We start from the raw sequence: 10985 nt of genomic DNA on the forward strand, positions 1-10985 counted from the left end.
GATATGACAGCAAAAACAAGTTTATGAGAAATTTTATATTAGTTGTCTATTGCAGCTTAAAAGAACAAAAAATTATCTCATGGTTTTTGAGGCTCAGGAATTCAGTGGCTTGGCTGAGTGAATCTGATGCCAGTCTCTAATGAGGTTGCAGACAAGATGTTGTAATCATCTAAAGGCTTCTCTGGGGCTGGAGAAAATACTTCTAAAATGGCTTACTCACTTGACGTGGCAAGTATCAGTCCTCTAGCTTGTGGGTCTGTTTCCCCACCATGTGGTCCTCTCTCTAGGACTCTTTGGGTATCTTAGTGTCATGTCGATTGGCTTTCCCCAGAGCAAGTGATTCAAGGGACAGAGAGAGGGAGGGCAGGAGGGTGAGCCACGAGCCAGGCAGAAGCCAATGTCCTTTATAACCTAGCCTCAGAGATCACATACCATCACATTTGCTAATAATATTCTCTAGATCACACAGACCAACCCTGCTAACAATTAATTTTGGGGGGATTACACACACACACAGTATAAATATCAGGAGGTGGAGATCACTGGCAGTCCTTTACTACAGTCTGACCTCTGGTCCCCAGTGATAAATATCCTTTCTACCTCCTCCCAAGTTTTCCAGAAATTTCATTCCATTACAGTATCAGCTCAAAACCCAGTATCTATCATGTAAATCAGGTCTAGGTATGGCTGAGCTTCCTTGCGGGGTGGGGTAGTTCCTTAAATATAATTCCTCTTTACCTGAAAACATATGAACTAAAGACAAGTTATTTGCTCCCTACACGTGGGATATACAGTGGCACAATGTATGTACAATTATTGCTCTCAAGCCTCCTCCTTAGCAAGTGGGGAAATGGAAGACATGCATGAGCAATTCTGAAATCCAACCAGACACCAGTTGGCAGCTCCTTGATTACTCAAGGCCTGGGGATAACTCTTGGCTCTTGGGCTATGTTCTCCAGGCCCTTGGATCTCCCCTCTGACTTACTATTTTTTCATGAGAGGTAGAGTGGTTTTTCTCAGCCTGCTTTCTGCTTGTATAAATTTGGAGGTTCAAAGGCCTCTTTTGTACGCTTATCTCTCCTTTCAGTCTGAGTAGTATTTCTTCCAATATAATTTGTTTAAACTTTGTGAGTCTCCTACAAATCCCGTTGGGGTTCATGTTAGGTAAACAAAAAGCATACCCCCAAAACTCTTCAAAGAAAGCTCTTCTGTAACTCAGGATTCTGCTGAGACGATTAGAGAAAACACTTGTTTCTAATAAATCCTGTTGTTGATACAGCTTCCTGAGGCACCATCTTGGTTCTTCCAGCAATCAAAGGATTTCATAGACCCTCAGCCACATTTTATTTAAAAAAAAAAAAAAAAAAAGATGTATTGAGGAACACCTGGGTGGCTCAGCGGTTGAGCGCTTGCCTTTGGCTCAGGGCGTTTTCCCAGAGTCCCAGGATCGAGTCCCACATCAGGCTCCCTGCTTGGAGCCTGCTTCTCTCTGCCTGTGTCTCTCATGAATAAATAAATAAAAATATTTTTAAAATTAAAAAAGATGTATTGTTTTTAGAGAGTGTGTGTGAGCATGGGGAGGGGCAGAAGGAGAGGGAGAGAGAAACCAGCAAACTCCTCACTGAGCCTGAAGCTTGAAGTGGGGCCAATCTCATGACCCTGAGATCACAACTCCAGCTGAAACCAAGAGTCAGAACGCTTAACCGACTGAGCCACCCAGGCATCCCTTCAGCTTCATTTTAGACCATGTTTTCCTGGAAGTGCCCTAAATTTCATCTTTACCTTGAAGCCATGTCTTAATTTTAGCTTCATTTGCCATCTTGAGAGTCTGGGAATTTTCCAAACCATCCATTATTGATTATTTTTGTCTAGTAGTCCTTTCTTGAGCTTCTTTCTCTTGTGCAGCAGGAAGAGGCCAGGAAACATTCAATACTGGACATCTCAGTTGGATCACCCAGTTCATTGGGCACATGTTCTACTTTCCCTGTCCTTGCAGGGAACAGTGTTGCTAAGCTTTCCACCACTACAAAATTAGAATTCTTTCCTTCAATCTCCAGTAAGATTTTCCTTACTCTCCTTGAAGTCTACACCTGCAGCCTTCCCAAAGACCATGATACTTCTAAACAGTTTCTTTGTGGCTCCTGGGGCTTCCACTAATGCTATCTTCAAAAGACTTCATTCCAACTTCCAATCACTGCTCTGTTCCAAGTCCACTCCCATGTTTTAGTTTTTTGTTACAGCCTCACACTACTACAAAGTAACAAATCTATAATGTCAAAAAATACAGATTTCAGATATAATTCACAACTCATACACCTTAAAGTATATAATTCAATGGTTTTTTAGTATATTCACAAGGTGTACATCCATCCAATTCCAGAACATCTTCACCAAAAAAATCTTATACCCATGGCATTTGCTCCCTGTTCTTTTCTCCTTTGAGACCCTGGAAACTACCAACTTACTTTCTGTCTTTTCCCTGTTATGGACGTTTCATATCAATAAAATCCGATAACATGTGGCCTTTTTTGTCTGGCTTCTTTCATTTAGTATACTGTGCATTAGTAATCTCTTGTGTAACAAATTATCCCATCTCACAATTTCTGTGTTTCATAAGTCTGGAAGCAGCTTTGCTGAATGTTGTAGCTCAAGGTCTCTCCTATGATTGCAGACAAGATGTCAGCAAGAGCTTCACTTATCTGAAGCCTTGCCTAGGGCTAGAGGATCTTATTTTAATATGGTTCACCCATGGGTTCTAGGCAAAGAAGCCTCTATTACTTGCTGGCCTAAGGCAACAGATCTGTTTCTCACCACATGGACCTCTCCATAGGTCTGCTTGACTATAACTTCCCCCAAATTGAGTAATTACAGAAAGAACAAGGTAAATGTCACAATGTCTTCTGTAATCTAGCCTTGAAGGTCATATACCATCACCTACACCAAATTCTAGTTGATCATGCAGACCTACCCTGGTTCAGTGTGGGAGACTAGCTCTACAGATGGCTCATTAAAGTGTTGACCTCTTAGGAAATATTGTTGTAACAATCATAGTTGAGTGTAGTGGAGATTACACTGAATTCAGGAAAATTCAAAAAGAAATAAAAGTTTCCCTACACTCTGCTAAAGGAGGGGTTTTCTATACTTCTGTGCCCTCAGCCTATTTCTTCCCTTTCAACTTTGATCTATTATGATAAATAGATAAATAATTCTGAGTTGAATGAAGTATAGAGAAAGCAGCTCCCTTAAACAGATCTGTTTCATCTCCTTATTTCTGGCTTCTGATCTCTCTGTTTCACATTCATATTTGTTATAGTTTTCCATCTGTGTTTTTTATAAATCTAAAAAGGCCATTCCTTCATTAGATTAATATTTGAATTTTAAAATATATCCTGACTAAAAGCAAATAAAGTTATGATCATCTAAAAAATGTTTCTGATAAGAAAGACATCTGTTTCTAATTTGATGATGTGATACTAAGGTGGGCTTTGAACTTTTGAGTAGACCATAGAGTGGATGGCTTGGAGGCTCCAGAAAGGGGGCATTTAAATTGGGAGGAAAGGATGTGAGTGGCAGGGAGAAGGGCACTGTGACCAAACTAGAGATGCCAGAGGATCCACAAAGCATGAAGAGCCTTGTGAATTTAGCGAATGTATATGATGAACAAAGCACTTGCTTCTGTTGTTTTCAATCCTTTTTTAAGGTTTCTTGAAGCTCTGAGAAGAGCTGAGAACTTTCTGAGAAAACAAGGTGATATGCAAATGTCAGGGGTTTGGAGACCCTAGGTTAAGAATTCCTGTTTCAGATATTTTTGCCATGATAACTTCCTTTCTCACTTGATATTGTTGGAAACTGTATTGATAGATTTTCACATCTCCCAAAGTGGTGTCTCTTGGTGTGGCTAATCCTTAATATTGGGGAAAAACACTTGGCGCAAGTTTCCTGTGTTTGGGTTGGTTGGGTTTTTTTTTCCCCCTGCAGTTTACAGTTGTCAAGGCAATCATTAGCTACAAATGATTTGCTTTATCTTCCCGTATTAAACTGCTCTTTTATTTTATGAAATTGACGATACCAGGAAGCAAAAGATTCACCTGGCAGATATTCAATATAGTCCCAACACCCTAAAATGTTAACATTTAGTTACATTTTCTTCATTAAAAAAATAACATATAAAACATGAGATAAAGCTGAAGACCCCTTTAACAGCCACCCAAAGTTCCAGCCCGTTTGCCCTCTGGGCAACAGCTATCAGGAGCTGGTGTAAATCCTCCCAATACTGGGATCCCTGGGTGGCTCAGCGGTTGAGCATCTGCCTTCAGTCCAGGGCGTGATCCCGGGATTCCGGGATTGAGTCCCACACCGGGCTCCCTGCATGGAGCCTCTCTCTCTCTCTCTCTGTCCCTCATGAATAAATAAAATCTTAAAAAAAAAAAAATCCTTCCAATTCCTTGCTTAACTCGTAGCCATGCATGTATCCATATCTAATAATAGTATTAATTTGTATTATTTACATTTATACAAATAGCATCATAGTATACACGTTTTCTACTTTTCTACACCATTTTTAAATGTAACATTGTTTTGTGATCTGGTCAGTGTATTTTAACTGCTCTAAAATACTACATTGTATAACTATCTCACATACTGTTTTCTTATTGCTGGATTTTTTTTTTTTTTTAAATAGGGAATGCTGTAAGGAATGTCCTTTTCTTGGTTGAACTGTATGAAATTGTTTTTGTGAGTCAAAAATGTTTTAGTAGGAACAATTTTTTATGGTTGAACTTAATTCTGTTGTTTGCCAACAGTAACTTTTAATTTTGGGCTATGCAGTGAATGGGAAACAGTATCTGATTGTTTATACTTGCATTTACCTATTATAGGTGAAGTTAGACATATTTTCATATGCTCAGTAGCCTTTGGGGTTTTTGCTAATGTACATTTCCTACTTACACTCTGCACTCATCCAAAATAGGGGAAATGAATAAAGCATTTCTTTAAGAATTTATTGTGGACATGTTCATGGATTAGGGAATGAATAACCCCAAAGTTCTCCCAAAGCATGGCCATTTTCTAATGGCCATAAACTCCTCTCATTCCATTGTGCATGCTCCCTTATAATGTGATTTCACCTTTCTTCCCAGCCAAAGGTGGAGTCTATTCCTCCACTTTTTTTTTTTTAAGATTTTATTTATTTATTCATGAGACACAGAGAGAGAAGCAGAGACACAGACAGAGGGAGAAGCAGGCTCCGTACAGGGAGCCCAATGCGGGGCCCGATCCTGGGACTCCAGAATCACACCCTGGGCCGAAGACAGGCACTAAACCGCTGAGCCACCCAGGGATACCCATTTCTCCACTTTCTTGAATCTAGGCTGGCCTTGTGACTTGCTTTAACCTATAGAATGTGAAGAAGCCAGATTAGTTTACTGGAGCATAGGAGGCCACCCAAAGGAGAACCAACAATCAGCACCTGCTGCCAGACATGCAACTAAAGCCATTTGGACCTTTCAGTCCAGTAGAGCCACTAGCTGAATGCAGCTGCATGAGAGCCCAGGTGAGACCAACCCAAAGAATCATGAGAAAAAATAAATCACCATTAATTTACATCATTAAATTTTGGGGTGGCTTGCTTTGCAGCAGTAGTTAATATAACTATGCTCACAGGTGCCTGGCTGGCTCAGTTGGTAGAGCATGCAACTCAGGGTTGTTTGAGCCCCATGCTGGATGTAGGGATTACTTAAAAGTAAAATCTTTTTTTAAAAAAAAATTAATTATGCTCTAATGTGGTAATGAGATGGGTAAGTAATTTGAGAGAGAAAAATAGAACCTGAAAGTACTTGATTTTTAATAGAATCCTTTTTTATTTAAAAAATACTATTGGGGGGCAGCCTGTGTGTGTCTCATAAATAAATAAAATCTTAAAAAACAAAAACAAAACAAAACAAAACACTTGTGATTACATTGGGCTCACCTAAAAAATCCAGGACAGGGATGCCTAGGTGGCTCAGTGGTTGAGTATCTGTCTTTGGATCAAGTCATGATCCTGGGGTCCTGGGATCGAGTCCCACTCAGGGAGCCTGCTTCTCCCTCTGCTTGTGTCTCTGCCTCTGTGTGTGTGTGTGTGTGTGTGTGTGTGTGTGTGTGTCTCATAAATAAATTTTAAAAATATTTTTTTTAAAAAAAGGAAAAAATAGGGAGAATAGTCCTGTCAGATTTAGTTAAAAGCCTACCTTTAAATTGTTTTCTTTCTTTTTTTCCCAAAGATTTTATTTATTCATGAGAGACCCAGAGAGAGAGAGGCAGAGATACAGGCAGAGGGAGAAGCAGGCTCCATGCAGGGAGCCCAACGTGGGACTCAATCCCAGGACTCCAGGATTGTGCCCTGGGCGGAAGGCAGGCGCTAAACCCTTGAGCCACCCACAGATCCCTAAATTTTTTTTCTTATGGAAGGAGTTTTAGGTTTGATTATTCTACAGGAACAGAAATTTAAGCTGTCACACTGCCTTTTGGACTCAGAATCCACCAGACATTAGCTTCAGCCCTGCTCAGTGTTTTGTGTTAGTGTTCTCCAGTCCATGAATGTCTTGAATGTTTTTTTCATATTCCCATTTCCCATTTTATATATCAGGCTCTGTATTTAGAAGGTAGTTTGTAAAAACATGACTCTACTGTGCCATCTGTCTTGTCTTTATATTAATTTGTATATTAGTAAAAAGTATATTTCTCTTTATGTGCAGCCATATTTATACTAAAGTCCAAATATATATATATTTGTAAATGTAAATGTAATAAATGTAAATATATATACATATTTACGCACTAAGGCACTAACTTTGCCTTTTTAATGAGAAGGCAAGATAATGGTTAGAATAGGCTTCAGAGCCAGATATATAAAGGCTTGAAAGGATTTCCAATGGCTAATGGTTGTGTGACCTCAGGTAAAGGAAGAATAATTTCTACTTAATGGGGTGTTTTGAAGATAAAATGAGATAATATACAAAGTGCTTAGCACAATGCCTAACACACGTTAAGCACTTTGTTAGTGGTATTTTTTTTTAAGATTTTATTTATTTATTCATGAGAGACACAGAGAGAGGCAGAGACATAGGCAGAGAGAGAAGCAGGCTCCACGCAGGGAGCCTGACCTGGGACTGGATCCCAGGTCTCCAGGATCATGCCGGCCAAAGGCAGGCGCTCAACCGCTGAGCCACCCAGGCGTCCCAATAGTATTTTTAATTTTATTTTTTAAAATATTTTATTTATTTATTCATGAGAGGCAGTGAGAGAGAGAGAGAGAGGCAGAGACACAGGCAGAGGGAGAAGCAGGCTCCATGCAGGGAGCCTGATGTGGGACTTAATCAGGCACTAAACTGCTGAGCCACCCAGGTATCTCCACGAGTATCTTTATGAGGAAGGTAGGGATGCCTGGGTGGCTCAGTTGGTTGAGCATCCAACTCTTGATTTCAGCTCAGAAGATGATCTCAGGGTCCTGGGATTGAGCCCCAGATCAGGTTCTGTGTTCAGTGGGGTGTTTGCTTTAGGATTTCTCTTCCTCTCCCTCTGTCCCTCCTTCTGCTCACAAGCACTCTCTCCCCCTCTCTCTCTAAAATAAGTAATTTTTTTTTTTAAAGAAAGGTAGAAAGTGAGACAGGAGATATAATGACATAAGTAGAGGTAGGAGGATGTGAGGTCACAGACCAAGAAATACAGGCAGCCTCTAGAAGCTGGAAAAGACTAGGAAATAGATCTCCCCTTAAAGTGCCCAGAAGGAACATGGCCCCACTGAGACCTTGATTTTAGCCATTTTGGACTTCTGACCTCCAAAACGGTAAGACAGTAAATTTATGTTTTCCTTGTTTCTTTGGTTTTTGTGTGTATTTTTTGTTTTGTTTTTGGAGAGATAGATGATCCTTTAAGTTTATGCTGTTTTAAGCCACTAAATTCATGCTAATCTGTTACAGCAGCAAGAGGAAATTATATTCCAATTATTTTTAGCCATATTTCTAATGGAAGAGATGTAGAAGGAGGAGAATGTGTTCTTATATTGCTGGTGGAAAGCAATTGGTATTACCCATTAAAATTAAAAAATACATTTTATCTTTCCAACCAGCAATCTTAATCCTGGAAATCTAACCCACAGCAATAAAAGCAATTAAGGACATATTTAAATATATTTATGGCAGTTGAGTATAGTGGAAAAAAATAGAAAAAGTGCTCATCAACAGGATAATAGGATGGTATGCAACCATTAAAAAAAATTAGAGGATAAAGTTGAACTCCTGCCTCACACCATATGCAAAAATTAATTTAATTCAAGATGGATCAAACCTAAATGTAAGAACTAAAACTGTAAGTTCTTAGAAGAAAATAGGCATGAATCTCCATAGCCTTGAATTACATAATGACTTCTTAAATATGACACCAAAAGCACAAGAAACAACTACAAAAAAATAGATAAATTAGACTTCATTAAAATTAAAGATGTTTGTTTTTCTAAGGACAAAGATGAAGACAACCCTCAGAATGGAAGAAAATCGTGTGTTATGTCTAGAATATGTAAGAATTCTTACAACTCAACAATAAACCCCAACCCAATTTAAAACGGTCAAAGGATCTGAATAGACATTTCTCCAAAGAAGATATGAATAGCCGGTAAGCACATAAAAGATGGTCAACATAATTAATGATCAGGGAAATGCAAATCAAAACCAAAGTGAGATAGCTTTTCATACATACTAAAATGGCTATGATCAAAAAGCCTGATAAAAACATATGTTGGTGAAGATGTGGAGAAATTATAACCCTTGCATATTACTATTCGGAATATAAGATGGTGCAGTCTTTTTGGAAAATAGGCATTTCCTCAAAAAGCTAGACATAGAATTACCATGACCTAGCAATTCTACTCCTAGGTATATTACCCAAGAGAATTTAAAATGTCTATACAAAAACTTGTACACACATATTCATAGTAGCATTATTCATAGTAGCCAAAAAGCGAAAACAGATAAGAAATGTTTACATTAAAAAAATGAAGCCAATATAAATAATAGTATTTAAGAAAAACATTCAGTAAATAGCAAAGACATGGCAGATTTTAAAGTTTGTAAAAGTCCTAGTGTACTATTATTTTTCAAGCCCAGTAATACCATTTAGATTAATAATGAAGTAAACCTCAACACACCATTCATCTCCCAGGGCCAGGTATCTCCATAACTTAATTTTCAGATATGATGTTCCAGGTAAATCTTTTTTTCTTTTTTTAAAGATTTTATTTATTTATTCATAGAGACACAGAGAGAGAGAGGCAGAGACACAGGCGGAGGGAGAAGCAGGCTCCACGCAGAGAGCCCGACGTGGGACTCGATCCAGGGTCTCCAGGATCACGCCCTGGGCTGCAGGCGGCGCTAAACCGCTTTGCCACCAGGGCTGCCCTGGGTAAATCTTTCGGTACTATTTCCAAGGAAATTTTCAGGGATCTGCCCTCTACGGTAGTTATTATAGGTTTTGCTCCCTTCCATCAATATCAACAGCCTGTCAATCCCCACTGGCTCTCCTTGGGGAGGGCAAGCTGAGGGGAGTTGGGGCACTATAGGAAAAACATTGATACTTGGTTATCTTTTGGATACCATGCCTACTTCTAGTTCCAGTTAGTTCAGTTGTATTATATGGCACATTCCTCTTGATGATGTCATATCTTTGTGAAGTTGGGTTTTGGGCCATTGCTGTGATAAAGAGCAAGTACTATGCAAAAATGAATGTGGAAGAAATGAGGATGGCAGTGTCCAATCTGATCCCAATGTTGAGAAACTGCAGTGCCCAAAAGCAACACCCATTCCATTAGTAACTCTGTGGTCATCTAAGAATGCAATAAATTTTTTTTTTTTTTTTAGAGAGAAGGATGGGGTTGGGGAGGAGCAGAAGGGGCGGGTGAGAGAATCTTAAGCAGGCTCTGTACCCAGTGTCTCCAACCTCCAACATGGGGCTTGATTTCACCACCTAAGATTATGCCCTGAACTGAAATCGAGTTGGACGCTTAATTGACCAAGCCAAGCCACCCCGGTGTCCCTTTTTTCATTTACATGTATTAGAACCTAACTACTTAATCAATGTTAACTGTTAGGTATTTCTCCTAGCAAAGGGACTCTGAAAAAAGACTCCAGCCACCATAAACCAAGAAAGTTTGGGAAACTTTGGGTTATTTCTCTATATATTACACTCCAAACTTTCCAGTTCTTCAGTTCTTGTGCAACATTCCTCTCATAGGATCAGCTTCCGAGATTGGGGGTGAATATAGAAACACCTCGATAGGAAATACTTAAGTGTCTGCTTTAAAGGTAACAAGCTAAATACAAGCAGTTACCTTCCCAGTCCAATATGCCTAGAAGGAGATACATTCCACCTCCTAGCTCCCCAGGGTCACTTCATAAATTACAAAAATGAGACACCAGAGCCACTCAACACACGTCTGTATTCAGGAGTGCTCATGTCTGGACCAGAGAATTCCATGTCATCTATCATTCTCATCAGGACATCCTGGGGTAAATCACGCTACTCCTGATGCCTCCTCTAAAAATTCCTATCTCAAAAGGTGCTTCCTATAACTCAGACCCCAGCTGCAGTTACTCTGCTAAATTATGCAGTACATTAGGGCCACATAAATCCAAGGCATTAATTGTAATTACTGTGTAATTATACTGATTGTTATTGCATTAAATATGTACTTCTACACATGTGTTTCCATAGTTACAATGGCAAGACTACATTTAGAATTAACACATAATGGACTTCTTTCCATGTTTTAATTATTTAGCCCACTCATCGCAAATTGGAAAAGGACTGATAATCAAATATTTACAGTTTCTACTCTTGAAATGAGACGAACTAATCAGAATACACTTTTTAAAAATGTTTATACCAAATTCACACACAGCATATATACACATATAGCATATTCACACACTTAAAAAAAAAAAGGAAAAGGGGGA

The sequence above is a fragment of the Canis lupus genome, chromosome 30, assembly GCF_003254725.2.
Source record: "Canis lupus dingo isolate Sandy chromosome 30, ASM325472v2, whole genome shotgun sequence".
NCBI classification, from domain to species: Eukaryota; Metazoa; Chordata; class Mammalia; order Carnivora; family Canidae; genus Canis; species Canis lupus.